Source organism: Neodiprion virginianus, chromosome 1, assembly GCF_021901495.1.
Source record: "Neodiprion virginianus isolate iyNeoVirg1 chromosome 1, iyNeoVirg1.1, whole genome shotgun sequence".
In the NCBI taxonomy this organism is placed as follows: domain Eukaryota; kingdom Metazoa; phylum Arthropoda; class Insecta; order Hymenoptera; family Diprionidae; genus Neodiprion; species Neodiprion virginianus.
In genome coordinates this window covers 10663282-10680585 of record NC_060877.1, presented here as the reverse complement: position 1 = coordinate 10680585, position 17304 = coordinate 10663282, and the positions used below count along the sequence as shown (strand labels likewise).

Here is a 17304-nt window from a genome sequence, read left to right as displayed (position 1 = left end):
GCTTGATAAATGTAACCATGATCTAGAATGGTAATCGATTGAAGCACGTAATGAGATTGAAAACACTAAAAACAGGCTCGTGCTTTAACGTTTTTTTTAATAGTTTCAAGCTTCTGGATACTATAATTTATTTTTGCATTACAACAGATTTCGCAGTTTGCACGTACTCGTACATACGTATTTTTTAGTAATGTAGCGACAAGAATTCCATATTCTTTCTCTGCGTGATTTCTACAATATAAACATACAGATATTTTAATATTCTACGTGTACATCGCGCTGACATAGAGTTTACGCATTCACGTGTGAGTTCCCTCGTTATTTCATGACACGGTCAATTTGAAACTTTCACCTTAGCCCCGCGAACGGTCGCGATGAAAATGCTGTAGGTATACCAAGGTACAACTTCGGAGAACATTCGAAGGTTCTACTGTTAGATACCCCGACGGTTCTCGGGTCACCGACATCATACGCGTCCTCAGGGTTTTGACTTTCAAAATTTTGGCTCCGCCCCTTGGCCATGAGCGCCTAGCTATAGGATAACTTCTGGGAGTAATACAACATTTTAATGGTAGTAGGTATTGAAAGACGTCCCACCATAAATTGTTCCCCCCAATCGCGAGATATTAGGATAATGCTCTTTGGTCATGATGACGTTTTACGTTATCCATCACAAAATTGTGCATGAAAAAATGAACAAACGAAAATGGTAACGTACCGGTAAATCTCTGAAAAATAGTGAATTTGGTTTTGTTACAAGTAGGAAAGTAGAACGAAACATGCGGAAATTAGGAATCACTTTCTTCTGTATTTATTTTGTCTGATCATGAAGGGTAAATACAGACTCTGAGCGTATTCTATAGAACATCACATCTTCAACCCGGTTCTCCGTATATACTTTGTGCATGCACGGGGCATAACGTCATAAATTCCAACCATAGCCTCTGGTGAGGCTTCCCTATACCAGCGTCTTCACATCTTTCTGCATTATGTGAGCAACGTAAAAATGTCTTTTTCCAGTTCTTAAAATAAAAAGTAAAGACCTTTCACCATACGTAATTGAGATAAAATATTTTTCTTTAATCAATTATTGTACTATGTATTCCCCTTACGTATTTTCAATGTAGAGATATGATTCTTTTTTTTGCAGTTATTCTAGTCACAGGTCAGGAATGATAGATTCTGTTTTATAAGATAAATTTGTGTCAATTCCAATCACCGCGCATAGAGTAAAACTTTAGTGATTCATTTGTCAACATTGAAAAATTGACGGGTTTCAAAATATGAACGAAAATTAATTTGAGAATAATAACGCGCCTGCCGATAGGCAACCAAACTGAGCGGGAAAGTAACTTGGGTTGCCGGTAAAAGGCGGAACTGGTTTTTTCGTGCACGTGTGAGCACGTACAAAGTGTATACGTGTGTACCCTAAGATTATCCGGAGGCACACGTTGCTGGATCGAGTTTTCGTCTCTTGGATGCTGTGCGCCTCGCACCTACTCGCTTCACGGCAGTAGGAACGAAACAAAAACCAGTTTGGTCCCTCCCGGTTTTTATACGTGACCACAATATCGTACACACGGCGTATACTATATAACGGTACTGAAAAACTACGCGCTGAGGTACGAGTAGATTAACAAAACTAAAAATCAACACTTGCGTAAGGTACGACTGATCGCTTATCTGTGATATTATGTAAATCGATACGTTCTATCATTTCATTTTGGTAATTTTGTTTTTGTCGCGCTGTAACACTTTTTTTAGATTATTTTTCCAGACGACATGGAAAATTGCTATCCCTTGTAAATTCTTGAGAATCCCTGATATTCTCAATATTTTTCCGACGACAATGTTCCTCTACTCTGTATTCATGAAGTTTATTTCGTTTTTGTTTTCGTAATTTTTGCGCAATTTTTACGTCTTCCAGCAGTGTCTTTATTTCTCGGCGATTCTAAGGATTCGATTTATATGAACGGTTAATTACAATGCTTACTTATTGATATCGATGCTTTTGAAAAACAAAAGTATTCGCGAGAAATTTGGAATTTTTTCCCCAGCATTACGGGAAATACAGAACACTCAAATTAGTTCAAACTAATCGGAAAACGCGAAAAACTCCTCGGTTTCCAAGAAATAAAAGGGAAAAAATGTCGTAATAAATCAGACAAATTTTTCCTCAATAAATTGATATTCCTCGCGAAGATTACAAAATGGTTTGGAACATTTCTTGTAGAATTTAATGGGAGAATTTTTCCTTAGACTGCATCCTTCATTCGATCATTTAATTTCTGCGCGATTCAAAAAGAGATCTAACTGCGGAACGCAATGAATCGGATTTCAAAATGAAATACAAAAAATTATCATATAAAAAACTTGATACGAAAATAACTAAATTAACAACCGTGAAAGTAGGTGTACCGTTGAAAAGCGCGCATTATTCTTCTTACCGCAAAAAGAGTTTTAAATGTTTAACGATACATTAATTTGCAAAACCACTCGCAATTAGCGTATCACATCTTAGATTGTAGGGTACGAATTTACTGTATGAAAAATGAGGAAACAAGAGAAGCGCGTAGAGCAACTATTGCGTCGAGGATCACGGATCGAATGATAAGTGACTAATTAAAAGCATGACATCACGATAAATAATAAAATGCAAACACTCGTTTCCCCAGAAAATAGGTAAACTTATTACAATTTATCTAAGTGATGACGATGTGTTTTCATTGTGATAATTCATTATGTTAAACAGCTGGATGTTGTTGATAAGACGCAATATATAGGTAGGCACACAGCCGGTAAATCTCACAGATTTATCAAGATCATTTTTACATGCAAGGTACAGTCATGCACAAGACGATTTTATTAGCGTTCCGTGTTGCATGAATAATGAACAATGAATATGAAATTTAGATGCAACTGTTTCTAAAATTTTCAAACCCCTTTTCAATTACTCTCGGCGAAATAGACTACGACAAATTTTTTTTACCATCTATACAGCAGATGTCATTGAAAAAAACGTCCAATTTTTTACGCCATTTTTTAGCTCATTGTACTGTAACTAAGAAATTCAACTTCCGAATGAAATTACAGAATCCCGGTCATCTGGTTCAATCGGAACACTTGTTCTAACTTTATTCACGGATGATTTGCCACAAATTGAATCCTCTTTGAATATTCATTTATTAAAAATACCCACAATGATCCTATGTTGGATAATTTTCCGAAATATTGTGTGAGCTGTGTTTTAAAATACCACCCGTAGCCTCTCTTTGTCAAGTTGACGAGGGGCGGTAAATCGTAAAGGGCAAGTGATACTTACCTATGCATCGCGTGATTCAAATGGAAGTGTGTCTCTTTTCTCAGTCCGTTGCTCTGGCTTGTTCGTGAACCTTTATTCCCTTTCTCTGGCAGTGTCTCTCTGAAAATTAGACAATTTTATTATGCATAGAATGCCCACGATAAGAAATGAAAATAACCAGCCACTGAATGTCAATCCCAGTTTGACGGAAAGTTTACTTTTATTACAAGTCACGAATTTCACACCAGAAAAATGATTTATTCGTATGTTAATCCATTGTAACATTGTTTCACGATCAATAAATTTTTCTTTTATTGGAATTTTTGAAATAACGAAAAAAAACTTGCCAACAAGCAGCAATACGTTCATGCTGAAATTCGTAAGTGTGAGGCAGACGTATTTTTTCTTGATTTGTTTCACAAAAGTATTCCGATGGGTTCCCATTTCAATGAATTATTCGTCTGGGTCTGGTTATACTTGTTGCTGCATTGTTCGGCAGGACTAAGATCAGGAACATAGGCTACTTGGGTCTGGCTAATGTTCCCCATAGTTCATAGCCAGAGACTTGACTAATAATCTACAGGAGCACTCAAGGCCAGATATTACGTCCACTGCAATGGAAATTCCATTTACGGTCAATGTTCAGCTCGGATAAGAAGCTTCTCATCCGTACTACATGAGCCGAAGCAGAATAAATGCAGTCGCAGCATTCGGATAATTGAGTGGATAATAAAACTGATTTACATTAACATCTCGGTTATAGTGCATGGCCACCTCTGCGTAACCCGCCATCTGCCAATATAATTGTCCGGCTAATAGCGCTTTTTTCTTTGACATATGCAAGTTGTAGTATTGGTATGCGTCACTGAGAAAATAAATTCTGTTATCAAACTAATTCATTAGTTGTCTTCTGACCTATAAAATATTTTTTCTTAGTGACTATATGTTGAATTATTGTTAGCTGAGTACCAGTTAAAATCGATCTCAGATATCGTGACTTCGTTTTTTTTTTAAGAATTTGGTATTTCGTAGATCACATAAAGAGGAATATAAAAGCACGATATAAACTGAACCGAAGAATGTATTTTGTTTAAACAATATCTCATGAAAATAGGTACAATGTTTACATGGAAAACAAAGTTCCCACATCGCGTTAAAGAAATTATATTCTGGAAAAAGTTAACTTTCGATAGGTAGAATTTTGAAAATGTATCATAGCTGCAATAATGAGAAGATACTGTGAAAATTTCACGAATTTTAGGAAATTTATTTGTGATAAAATCTGGTTTGATATCCATTTTCGTATAATTCAAAACTTCTCCATCCGATAAGTACCAACTACGACTCGATACACGTTGAGTTTCAAACTTTTCAGAACTTTGGATAACCAACTTTCCGAAATTTCTATGAATAATATAGTAGTATGACTTTACAACGGTGTTTCACGTCATGTCATATATTTTGGAAAATTTCCCCACTATTTTTCAACACATTGGTTGGGGACATTTTCTGGTGTGATTGGATTTAAGTTTTTTATTCAAATCGACCGAAGCACGGTAATATGTAAATGTATTTTTCAAGTGTCGAATCTCGTTAAATGCCCGATGAAGCACAGGAGTAACGTCTCCAGAAGCCTAGGTGAAACTGAACTGAACGATCGTTTGTTGTGCTTTATCGCCGCTCCGTGCAGCCGCAGGTGTTGTCTGTAAAAATTTTATCCGAACAGAGAGTGTCTTGCTGTCAACATTTTCAACGGCGTATTTCAACCGGTAATCTAGGCAGGTTGGGTAAATTATCTTTAACGCGCAGAACCGTCGCCGAGTCGCACATTATCGTTTGTCATATTCAGCCTGTGTACGTACCTTATACGAGTTAAAAGATCTCAAATTTTGTCGTACAAAATTCAAGGTACGGTTTATTTTTACTCTGAGGTTATCACGTTGCTGCTGTACGTTTCAGCTAAAAAAAGAAAAAAAGAAATTCAGAGATAAATTTCTGCGAATATTCAGTAAAAATCTCCTCTTCGCGTTGATAGAGATTAGATAAATTAGTTAAAAAGGCGTGTACCGTTATACCTCCAATGCTATTTGAGGGTGTCGATTGATATCGGTTCACTTTCGAGATTCTGTTCTAATCACTACAAGAATAATATTTCATCGCTACGGCTAGTCTAGCCGGAATTTCTTAAGTAACCGAGGCGAATGTTTATTTACAAAAGTATACCTATCTATAAATAACGATTCATGGTGGCACCACCGTTATTACATACGGATAGCATAGCTTTTGTGTACACATTTTTTTAATCATCCGGCAACGAGTCGAAGACGTTAATTCATTCAGGGATTTTTCAAAAGCCATTGGATCAAGTTTCACACGATTTGCGGTATCTTAGCAAAACTATAAACTTTGCACATAGAGTGGCATGGCGTTTCTGGTATAATTGTAGAATTGGATGGCCACGAAATGACTAAATATTACAAAATAGTTTACAGTGATGAACAGAATTAGCGCATTGAGGACAAGTGATCGTATTTAGAAATGCTTTATTTTTATCAATAGTAATTAAAAAATAGTATTACTACATTTTGCCGAGAAATCGAAGTTTCTATCATCTAATCTGGATTGACACAGGATTCAATAATCGATTTCATATCTCAGCTCTAATTTTCCCATGCCCCTCATACAAGCTGTAAGAGATTTGCAATTAATCCACTCAAAGTTTTCCCTGGCTAATTTTTTATAACATTTTACATCGCCTTCGTTATTCTTCCGAACGCGTTATCAAAGTACCTGTGTAATACGTAATCGATTGTCGAACCGTTTTCCCGTGTTCGCAAGTATCCGCAAGTGGTTTTACTAATCATGTTATACACACCAAGTATCATCGATGTTTCGTAAGAGCAGACAGTGTAAAAAAAAAAATTCTACTCCATCGTCGTCTTACGCGAGTAAGAAGAAAAGGAAGATGATACTTGCAGAGATAGAGAGAGAGGATTTACATTCTCCTATTTTGTTCCCGTGATTCGAATCCCGCATACATGAAAGATTCTCCGCTTTGCATTGCCGTGTAACCTTTTGCTCATTACACGCGTGTGTGTTTGCTTGTGTCAGGGTAGCGATGGAGAAACACGCGTAGAGAATAAGAATACACCTTGCGGAGAGACGAGCGTATAACGTACCTATCTACCTGGCTACATGTATAATGCAGAGTGTTTGTTGTTCCAGAGATTACGTACATACGTGATACACGCGTTACTCAGCCGGTCGTTTGAATATAACTGTATAAATTTAGCAGCTATAGTATGTTCTGCTATTCTTTGCGACCTGGAATTGGCTGCTAGCCACTTTTTGACCAACGTTTTTGCGAATTAGAAGCTTGCTTCTAGAATATCGGTCGCGGAATCGGCCAAGTTGGAAAATATGTTGTATACACACACAGAAATTGTAACGCGCGATTGTTCTCTTGCGAAAGAAATCTTGATTTCGAAACGAGTTTACCCTTCGCCACCAGATTCACTTTCAAACTGAACCAGGTCATATATGGCCTTGGGTAAATTTTGATCAGCTGTCTTGGTCTCGTTCACAATAGAAGCAGCGTCATTTTTCTGCACGGCGTTTTTAAATTGCCTTGAAATTTATCTATAGTAAGAAATTGAGTAATCGATTCGCGGTATAGTTCTTGATGAAAGAAATGTATCCGTATGAGTACAAGTTATTTGCAAAAATGAACACCTGATAATATATCCCGAGATTTGAAACGGATTAAACAAAAGCTTCCGTTATTTTGAAATTGATCGATTCGTATTTTCTGAGCTTTGTATGAATTTCATTTAATCCGTTTTTAGTGTTTAAATGACGTCGAAAATTCAAATATATACAGAATGAGAAATAAAATCTTATTTCTTGGCTCCATTTGTTACGTCTCACAACTACTCCGGCCATGGCCATCCAATAATTAAACCCCAAGAATGATTTATGTATGGATTTTCAACGAAAAATATGAAAGTTTGTCGTTTTTATTTTTCTTAAATGTATAGAAGGTCAAATTTTGAAACTTTTTTCATTCAATTTTCAGCGAATGAAGAGTGGAATAACGTGAATTTATTTCATAATAGTAGAAAAATTGATACACTGTACAATAATTTTTAACAAAAGATTCGCTGATTGAAAATTGAGTTTAGCATTGCAAAACTGGAAGAAATTCTCCCACGAATATTAAAATATTTTCGATTCTTCGGAATACTTTCACATATTTCGATCATCTTTTGGTATTTAAAAACTGAAAAAATTAAACCACGGGTTTTTCCGGCACAAAGACTCCTCGAAATTGACGTGGAAAGCTATAATGTTACAAGAATGTTTTTTTTTTCACGTTAGGAACTTTCGAAAAAATAGATACCACAAAATTCGGTGGGGACAAATTCACCATTCTTATCCGGACAGAACCTTTCAAATTCTTCTTCACAGATTTCAATATCACAACTTCAACGAGACGTTCAACGCCTGGCACGTCACGAGTCCGCCTTGATTGTTTTTGGATAATGAACTTCACGCTCCGCACGCAGGCTGATCTCGTAGAAAAACTCTTACCGTCGTTAAATTGCTCGAATCACTACCGCAAAGAAATGGGCGCGACGGTCCCTGGCGAGAGAAAAGTGGGGCCGTAATATGCCCTTCAGGTATAAGTTCAGGTAAATTAAGGACTCATCCTGAAGGGCTTTTCAGCCGTTGGCCACTGCCGGCCGTTCCGAGGCAGCCCCTCGACTCACACACACCGACTTATATTTAGAACCTGCGGCAAGTGCAAAATATCATCAAAGTACATAGGTATGTACATATATATATATATACTGGGTGTCGCAATTCAAAAGACGCATTACGTTTTTAGCCGAACTAATGGTTCAATTAGAAAAAAATGTCCTACAAAAGTTATGTGGTTCGGATTGGGAAACATGAAGAATTTTTGTTTATTTAACTTTTTTTTTAATATAGTGAATAGTTCGTGAGATACGACAGAGAATCAAATTCTGCAAGACACGGGGAGGTCGATTCGAAAGGATTCCCCTTGGAATTGCCTTGCACGCATTAGTAATTCTATTCATCATGTCTCAATCCCTCCCCGTGTCTTGCAGGATTTGATTTTTTGGTGTATCTCAGGAACTGTTCGCTTTAGAGAAAAAAAAAAAATTCTTAGGAAAGTTGTACATTTTTCGAATGAAGAATATCTGAGTTGAAATAAAAATGTATGATTCCATTAAAAAAAACTGGTCCATCCTCCACAGCATCGCCCGGTTATGATGTTGAGACCGCATGAAAAAAAATTCTTCACGTGTTCCACTCTGAACCATAAAACTTTTGTGGAACGCATTTTTCAATCGAACCGTTAGGTAGGCTAAACACGTGACGCGTCTTTTAAATTGGGACACCCTGTAGATACACGTGTAATACCGTGAATTATAAGATGGCTTGAAAAATCACGGTTTTTAAATGTTAACGCGTGGCCTTCCCGGCTTTGTGCAGGCATCGTGCTATTTTATAATGTGAAAAGGACGAATCCTTAACATTTTTTGACATTCGGATACCGCTATATTTTATTGAAGAAAAATATGCACAAACGCCTAGCCGCGATGCAAATAATTAACCAAACGAAGGTAAAATATTTTTAAAAACTATGTATACATATTGTTAACAGAACGTGAAAAATCCAACTCTTTGAAGACTGGTGACCTCTAAATTGAGCATAAAACAACAACAAAAATTCAAAAGGGTAAACACTACATTCTACACATTATAGTCCTCCTTATACACAGTGCTTGAAGAGAAGAAACTTCTTATTCACACATAAACCGGGTACAGGAAAACAAATTCGAACTCACTGGTGATGAGAGAAATTAACGACGACAGAGTCAGAGCGGCTAGGTGGTCTAGTGGAGTAAGGCTCCGGTCAAGCATCTCTAGACGCCAGGTTCGATTCCTGGCTCCGTTGTTAATTTTTCGAAATCGCGAATTTTTCGAATTTACATTCTTTCATAAAACAACAACAATGAAACACTTACTTATCAATTTCACGTGCAGTTATTAATTACGCAGTTTGAGGTGGAAGTTTGGCATTCCGAAGATTTCAGGGATGCCTGAATATTATTTTCATCAACCTGAACTTCAATCATAAATCCAAGGGTTTCTAATACATTGAAAAATGTGAACGCAACATTATAGCAAAATAGTAAATCTATTTTTTGAATAAGAACCGGTTTATTTGTAGAATCGTTTCTTTACATACAGGCTAAAATATTTTATCCAGTTCTGGAATAAAATTATCATCCATAACGCAGTCTGGTGTTAGAAAGAGCACACAGAGCGGGAATGAATAAAATTATACACGTGTGATTCTTGCGTCTATGAAACAAATTAGCGCATGAAGATCAAAAAAATGATATTATCGTGGCGTGAAATTCAAAATCCTTGTATTGTCTTCAAAGAATGGTTATAACAATTTGAAACGCTATAGAGAAATTTCGTTAGCAATGATTTTAACATCGATATACCTGGTTATGAAACGCAACTATCATAAAATAATGAATGTGTAACGTATTCTCAAATTTTATACAACCCATCCGATAGAATGTTAGTCAAAATTATTGATGAGATTATCTTCAGACCGTACTATAATTTCGATAAAACCCGTAATCCAGTTAGTGAACAAAGTATCGCAAAATAAATCTCCAGAAATTCCAATTGAAAATGGAGTAAAATGTAATTCAATCGATTTATTAAAATAATTGAAATCAAACCACCCCTTAATTTTTAAAAAATTTCGAGAGATCAAATGGTTCTCAAATTTTTGTAATTCTGTCCAAACTTGCAACTTTTTTTTCCCTCAAAATCTGTAGTTGAACAAAGTAAAAAAATACTTGTAAACGTACTTGTAGAAAATTTATCCACGCACAAAACAGAGTTTCTATTTATAAAAATAAAAGTGAAAGCGAGACGCGTTCGGTGTTGAAAAAAGATGAAGAAAAATGTTACATCTCTGATATTATTGATAATCGAGAGTTTGCCAAGTGAAATTTGTACCTTGCAGTTTGCAGTGCAGGGGCTGTGAAGACTGAGTTCAAATCTGTCACGCAGCGAATGCTTATCGCTCACGGCGAGGCGCGATAAGGTTGAGAACCCACTCGACCCCGGACAACCAATTGCGCAGCTTGTTTCGGCAGCCATCTTGCTCGGCTCGGTGTTTGAGTAGCGTGGCGCCCATATGGACTTTAGTATCCGTAGACAGCCGGCTGACGAAGCATGGACGTTCCCCACTTCGGCGCGCAGTAGCTCTCTTACCGAAGTGACGTTTCGCGGCTGTGACAAGTTGGCCTTTGAGAAATTAGTTCGAGAAGCGGGCGCTTCCGACGTTCTCGACGATTTGAAAATAAGAAAGCGCGCGAAAAAAACCAATCAAACCATGCGAGCGAAGTGAGTGACAGTTGACGTTTCGTAGTCGTGTTGAAGTGAGGAAGCTACGGCTTCGGCCAAAGTCCAGAACTGCTGATCCGAAATGTTGGTCAATTTTTAGTAAAAACTACGAGATGGGGCCGGAAAGAAACGGCGGAGAAAAAGGCGAGAATCTTTTTGAATGCGCGCGTTTTTGCCTCTTTTTAAATGAACGACTTTGAAACCTGGATCGTGCCGTTAGATCGGACCTGAGTTTACGACCACGGTCAAATTGAAGGACCGCACGTGCTTTAAGGACAGGAAAGTAAGGTGAGCCGGTAGTTTGAAACATCAGGCGATCATCTCGTGAGCGTGGGTCTTCTTCGACGCCGTTTCCGCGGGTCTTTTTCGTCTGAGGTAAGGAACCGGCGGACGTAAATAACTTCACTATGTTTACAACGATTATATAGAAACAGTTCGCACTGTGAACTGGAATAATCAGGAAATCGTGACGTTCAAGGAATGAAAAATGTTTGGAGAAAACAGTCCGATCATAGTCGGTGTTGAATCGCTGAGTCCTCTTGCATTTCAGGCTCTGCAATTTTTAGACAAATTTTGCCGGCCTGTGAAGGTTTTCAAGGTATAATAATTTCGATTTTTTTTCCAAATGTTTACGAAAAATTAGTGATCAACCATTTTTTAAAGTTGATGAAACCTGAGGAGTAGAAATATCGTGGAATTTTAATAAATCGAGATCTTTGACAGTAGTACAATAAATGATGTTTTCAAAAAATAACTGAATTAGTAAAAATCGTGACTGTGTAAAACCTTTTGTAAATTTATGTTTTTTAAATATTCAGTCAAGTTTTCCGTACAAGCAGCACAAGAACTGATTTTCAGTAGGAAATAGGAGTATGAATAAACTATCTAGGTTGAAGTGGATTTTGCTATTACTTCCGCTGTACCAACGAAAACTTCCTGCTTCCAGTCTCGGCATATATATGTATATGCAATAAATATGACGTGTGGCACAGAAAGAGATCATTCGTTGCGGTTTGTTTATCAACCTTTCATACGCGTATCATTCCGCCCTTCTTATTTTACATCGTTTCGTCTCGCCGAATGCGAACTTTTTTCACTTTCTGTACGTATTTGTTCTCCGCATTTTTCCTCGATAAATACTACGGCGAAAAGTAGAGAAAAAAGAAAGAAACTGGATGAGAGGAAAAAGCAATCAAGAAGTTCGCGGCAGTGACATTGAACGTGCAGTCTATACACTTACGCAATGTTTAATAGGATTCACGGTTAGAACAGAGTCACGGTCCACATTATTTTCTTAGTGATTAATTTTCTTTTTTTTATTTCAAAACTTTTCTTTCTCTTTCCCTCCCGTATCGTCGAACGAGAATCTCGAAACTCTCTAACCTGACTTTCTACGAAAGTATTACTTTTACACGCGTCGTATTATTGCACGCATACTTTTATATCTTATCATGTATGAGATTGATACTTCGGAGTTGTCATAAATTTGCATAAATTGAGCGTCAATTTTGACTGCAACCTCTTACAACGATCTACGAGTTCGGTTTATTGATTGAAAAATATGAGAGGGAAGTTGTCTTTTTTAAAGAAAGCAAATAATGATATTTTTCCATGTAGAACAAATTTGCGGTAAATGAACGCATAACTCGCAGACACTCGATGCGTGCGTTAACACGAATCGCGCTCTTTCACTTGAATTGTATAATTGAAGGTTGTTACAATGCTCGAATGTTTCAACGTTCCCTGGTCAGTGACCGGAAGTATCTCGACACTCGTTCGTTCCGATAGAAAATATACGGCGATTTCCGCGCATTTGTGTTACGAGGAGCTTTATTGCTCATTTCACGCTTTATTTTAGACACAAAGTGAGGAAATCAGTATCGCAGAATCGTAACTCTCTCCTTATATTTCCGTTCGGTTCTTCAAAGCTTACCGTGAAGTTTTTGTAATAAATGAAAAACGAATATGTTGCGTAAATTCTTGTGACTCGCGTCCAATGATTCAGTATCAATATCGCAGCTGTTCCTCGCTTGACGGGCGTGAAATTCAACGATAAACAAAACATGCCAACTGAACAGCGTGAACTGCCATATTTGCAATACCAGACCTCTGGTTCATTTATCCCATATTATAGCTGCATTTTGCAATACATGTTCCATTCGCAAAAACAAAAAAAAAAAAAAAGAAAAGAAAACTATCCGTGACAGGAATCATAATTGATTTTACGCCAGCGTTTCCACTACTAGTAGTTGCAATTAAAAAAAAGCTTAACAAGATTGATTTCCGTCAGCAAAGAAGTTGAACAGCAGTACTGCGTATATATATATATATACCTCATTCCTAGATATGCCGCATATTGCAAGTTCGTCATTGTCACGCTGCATTCATTTCGTAAGCTGCAATTGTGCGATCAACGGATGAATCATTGTTGTTGGCTCAGCTGCGTACCGCAATCGATGTTTTAGAAGATTTTTTAAACGACCAGGTTGCGAGACGTTGCGACAGATCTTGGAATATTTATTACCCCGTATGGAGCAACGGATAATGTTAGGATACCGGCAGCTATCACGGTGATAAGAGAGAGTTGAATTTTCAGCTATATCGCTCTTTCGGCGAGTATTTCAGACTTTATCTCGAATGGAATTTTAAAAAGTGCTTTTCGACGGTTCGGTGTATAATAACGCGTCCTCACCTTACAGACGAAAAGTCTGATCACTGTACCCCGCTGGTTTTTAAAGCCGATTATAATTAGAAACCCTGAATACATTGCTTCAGGATTTACTATTTGAAATCGTCGCTTCGTTTGGATTAGCTGTATATTTAGACGCAGCTCGTCGTCGCGCCGCATCTGCACTTTCGAAAAGATCAAATCGTTATACCATATAAGCGATAAGGAGGTACCATTCTTGTTTGATACTTACAGGGGGACCGGTAGTTTTTAACTCTGAGGAATGGGGAAAATGCAGATTCAATGATGTAATAACATTCGAAAATTGTACCTTATAAGCTTACAGATTGACAAAAACTGCTTGCAAGGCTTATTTTTAAGATTCATATTGGCGTATCGATGGTCAAAGTGTAATTGCTTACACGAAAATATATAAAAATAAACACGTCGCAATTTAGCGGGAAATTAGAAAAATTATCTTGTATTTCAATTCGTTTAATCTGCCAAAAAATCGACAAACTGTTCAATTCTGTGTCATTTTTATCAATCGCTAGTGATTAATGAACTCTGGAAGCGTTACGGAACGCCTTAAATGCTGGCACGGCAATTAAGATTCATGTTGGCAGCAATGAATCTAAGTAAAACGTTTATGTGAAATGAACATAAAGTGTACGATCAGGGTGTAATTATTCACAGCTCGTCACTTAACCAGGCATTAATCATTCTAAAAATTGCTACAAGACGTTACTTGCGTTGCTAGAAATGAATTAGGGTTACTAGAAACGTTCGAGTATCAGTCATTTGTAGCTAATTAGCTTTTCGATTATGAAGCCTGATTATTAAACAACGTAATTGACAGCGGCAAAGGTGTGCCCAAGTTGCAGTTGTCTTATCGCAACTATAACTGAGCGATAAGACTGCATTGCGGCTGCATCGAGTGACGCAGAATATAACGGAGAGCTAGGATAAGAAGCTCTGATATACCTTCAGTTATATTTGCACTCCGCAATCACGCAGGATAGTTACGTTTACCTTGCGGAAAGGAAGGCGAAGATTTGCGAAATGGTTTCAGCGCAGGTATAATATCGAAGATATTTCTAAAGTTTTTAGTCGAGAATGCTGGAGCGGTGCCCGTAGGTTAGATTTAACTGTAAAGTTAATTAGCTTAGTTAACTGAAGGATTGACCGGAGAAATGGGCGGGGGAGGGAGGGGGGGGAGGAGGAATATAAATGATCGATTATGATGGACGCGCGGCTACGGCATCTGCTGTCCGGAGCTTGACTAATTATTACTTAATTGAGAGAGTTAAAATTCAGTCAAGCTTTAATTTCCATCTTGTCAGCAAGATTTAAAAAGCAAAACGAAAAGTCGTTAAGATATATCAGGCGAACAGACTCTTGCATAAACATTAGAAGATCACGGCTGTTTTTTTGGCTAAAGCAATTCCAACGGTCAAGTTTATTTTCGCTGAAAACAAGGAAAAAAAAAAAAAAAAATAGAAAATGAAGGCAGATAAAAAATAAACCACCGTTACAAACCTGACGAGTAAAACGAATTTCAGAAAAACCGCACACTCGTGATAATTGCGGTATATAATTAAGTCCCGGAAGTTCGATCAGTGATTCCGATCAGCAGATCACGACATTTAATTGTGAATTGGGAAGGTTTTCGACGGCGGAAATTGAGCCCAACGAATGTCAATGTTTCTATGGATCTTTGACATTTGACAAAGGTAGTCCGTCTTGTACGTGTGTAAAATCGACTCGTCGTAGATGAATCGTGTAAGCCCATTTGGACGGACGATAAGACCAACAACGACCACGGACTTGCTCCACTTTCGAAACAGGCTCCTGAGTCACGGAGTTGCCTGTGAGCTCGAGCTCAACTTCGTAGGCTCTTTATTCCCTGCTTCTACTCCCCCGCATTCGCTCCGGCATCTGTATAAGCTAATAGCTAGCGTACATGGCGTCCCAAAAACTTTATTGTGTATCGTATATTCAGAAGCCGGGGATCGCGTCATACATTGAAGTCGTTAACGAGCCGCCACACAGCCATCGTTGTGTGTGACTGGCCAATTTTAATCTCGGTCTGCCGTTCCCAGACTGCCTCGAAATGCGGTACGTGTAAAGTTTGGGAAAAGTTTCACTGCGAACTAGCTATTGTGACGGTCTTCTGTTACTCTAAAACATTTTCCATGACGAAGGATATATCGATGCTGTAATACGGGAAGTAATTATTATTACCGTCGACGATACGTTCGTGTCGCAAAACATTTGCCATAGAGTTTGGATAAAATTTGTTCAAACAGTTTGCTTTGCAATTATAACCAGACAAAAATGGTGTGTTTCCCATGAGAGATTCCTTGGTGGAAGAAGTTTTGTGGTTGCCAAAAAAGACCCGAAATTAAACGTTGAGCAGAAGCTTATGGGATTTGTTAGACGAGATGATGCATGTGTGTATTGTTTAATATTGTTGTCGTTTCTTCAGAGCAATGTAACGATTAAGCTTTTATTTAACGCCTCACACTTGGCTAAATATTATTTTTCGACTATACGTTAACCTTAACGGTCTGTTTGCTTTGAGCGCGTGAAAATAAAGGGGTTATATGTTTTACGACTAACAGTTTGCGCTTCGTAGTTATAATTAATCGGATGAAAGTTATTTCTTTTATTTTGTTTATATGTATTTTATTTTATTCTTTGTATTTTTTGATTATTTTATGAACTGCGATTCCGGCTTCTTTTCATTGCAATTTTTCCGGATAGGTGAGTTAGTGTTACATCACTTTGTCCTATTAATTGTACACCGCATTTTATCACGTTTCCTATTTCATGACCCAGATTTCATCACAATTGTATCAATCGCGTCATTGTTAATCATTAATTGGCCTGTAAAACTATAAGAGCAAATTAGTCAGCGATATTTTCGTTAAATATCTAACAAATAAACGCTCAATGACTTATTTATCTTGATTTAAGGGGGGAGCCTGCTTTAGAGGCTTCAAAAAATCGATTTTTTTTTTTTTTGCATAAATGTCTTTCCGAACTATTCAAGAATGTGTCCCTAAAATTTCAGACGCAAATTCGAAATATTTTCGGAGTTACAGAAGAAATAGTGAGCAAGCGTCGAGCAGGTATGCGAGCGGTTTTTTGAAGTTTTTTGAAGAGTCTGAACCAGTTTTTTGAAGTTTTGAACCAGTTTTTTGAAGAGTCAGAAGGGCAATTCTATGGACCAGGAATCGCTGATTAGCATATTAATGCGGTAAGTTCAAGAAAATTACGATTTTTTATGTACGAAAACTTTGACGCACGATTTCTACGTTTTTCATTTTTACGCTTTTTCCTAATTGACGGGAGAGATAGGGAAAAAACTAAACGTCCTATCGAAACGAGACAAATTGCATTGTACTCGGGATGAAATTCTCTTCTAGTTGAACCTAAAAAACTTTAAGAAATTCAAGATTAACCCACTTTTTAAACAATCTAAACTGAATTCGTTTCCCAAGAAAAATGAATTTTTTTTTTAATTTGCGAAAAATTGTTGAATTTTTCACTTTTGGTGGAATTTTCTTGGTTTAACTAGAAGCTATACTATTGAGAAGTAAAAATTTTTTTGGTTTTTTTGTTTCAGATGGAAATTGCGACCTGCACCTTTCCCGCCGCACGACAAATGCATACTCGAGACGCCTCGGTGAAATGCTTGTACCAGGCATAATATGACATGTATCGTAATGAAAAAATTCGAGAAGACTGTTGAAATACATAACAATAAACCCTGAAAGTTTCGTTTTAATCGGATATTTCTTTCCTTCGCAAAAAAATCCTTGAAAAAACCGATTTTTTGAAGCCTCTAAAGCAGGCTCCCCCCTTA

At 37.4% G+C, this 17304-nt stretch overlaps 1 protein-coding gene and 1 long non-coding RNA gene across 2 annotated transcripts in view; one reads left to right on the top strand and one right to left on the bottom strand.

Moving 5' to 3' along the window:
- Positions 1–788: 788 nt before the first annotated feature.
- On the bottom strand, positions 789–10584 carry LOC124310089 (uncharacterized). The gene is made up of 3 exons (XR_006909621.1): positions 10376–10584; positions 3323–3421; positions 789–1022 (listed from the first exon to the last, which is right to left on the bottom strand). It is a non-coding gene; the product is annotated as an uncharacterized LOC124310089 (long non-coding RNA).
- Positions 10585–10775: 191 nt separating this feature from the next.
- Positions 10776–17304, top strand: part of LOC124310081 (uncharacterized) — a 67887-nt gene continuing 61358 nt past the window's right edge. The window contains exon 1 of the mRNA XM_046773659.1: positions 10776–11140. The gene's annotated coding sequence lies outside the window, so the exon portion shown is untranslated. The remainder of the gene's footprint in view (positions 11141–17304) is intronic.